The sequence below is a fragment of the Meleagris gallopavo genome, unplaced genomic scaffold (genome assembly GCF_000146605.3).
Source record: "Meleagris gallopavo isolate NT-WF06-2002-E0010 breed Aviagen turkey brand Nicholas breeding stock unplaced genomic scaffold, Turkey_5.1 ChrUn_random_7180001914361, whole genome shotgun sequence".
Taxonomy (NCBI): domain Eukaryota; kingdom Metazoa; phylum Chordata; class Aves; order Galliformes; family Phasianidae; genus Meleagris; species Meleagris gallopavo.
This window is the reverse complement of record NW_011177171.1, coordinates 1-336: the sequence shown is the minus strand read 5'-3', so window position 1 is coordinate 336 and position 336 is coordinate 1. Positions and strand designations below refer to the sequence as shown.

Below are 336 nucleotides of genomic sequence, written 5' to 3'. Positions count from 1 at the left end.
AAGTCCGTCTGCGAGCGCGCCCGCGCCGGCTGCGAGCCCGTCCTCATCCGCTACCGCCACGCGTGGCCCGAGAGCCTGGCCTGCGACGAGCTGCCGCTCTACGACCGCGGCGTCTGCATCTCCCCCGAGGCCATCGTCACCGCCGAGGGCGCCGGTGAGTGCGCGCCGTCGGGCCGGGGCCGCCCGCACAAAGCCCGGCTCCCGGCGGCTTCTTCTCCTTTCTCCCCTCCGCGGTCCCGTCCTGTCTCGGGGTGGCTCCGCCGCTCGGGGGAGCCCCGAGGTGACGCTTCCCGCGGGGCAAAGGCAGCGGCTGCGCCGGGCGGCTGCGGTAGAGCT

The 336-nt window shown here is 75.9% G+C and overlaps 1 pseudogene; it reads left to right on the top strand.

Moving 5' to 3' along the window:
* The first annotated feature begins 3 nt into the window (after positions 1–3).
* LOC109364770 lies at positions 4–328 on the top strand (annotated as a pseudogene).
* Positions 329–336: the final 8 nt, after the last annotated feature.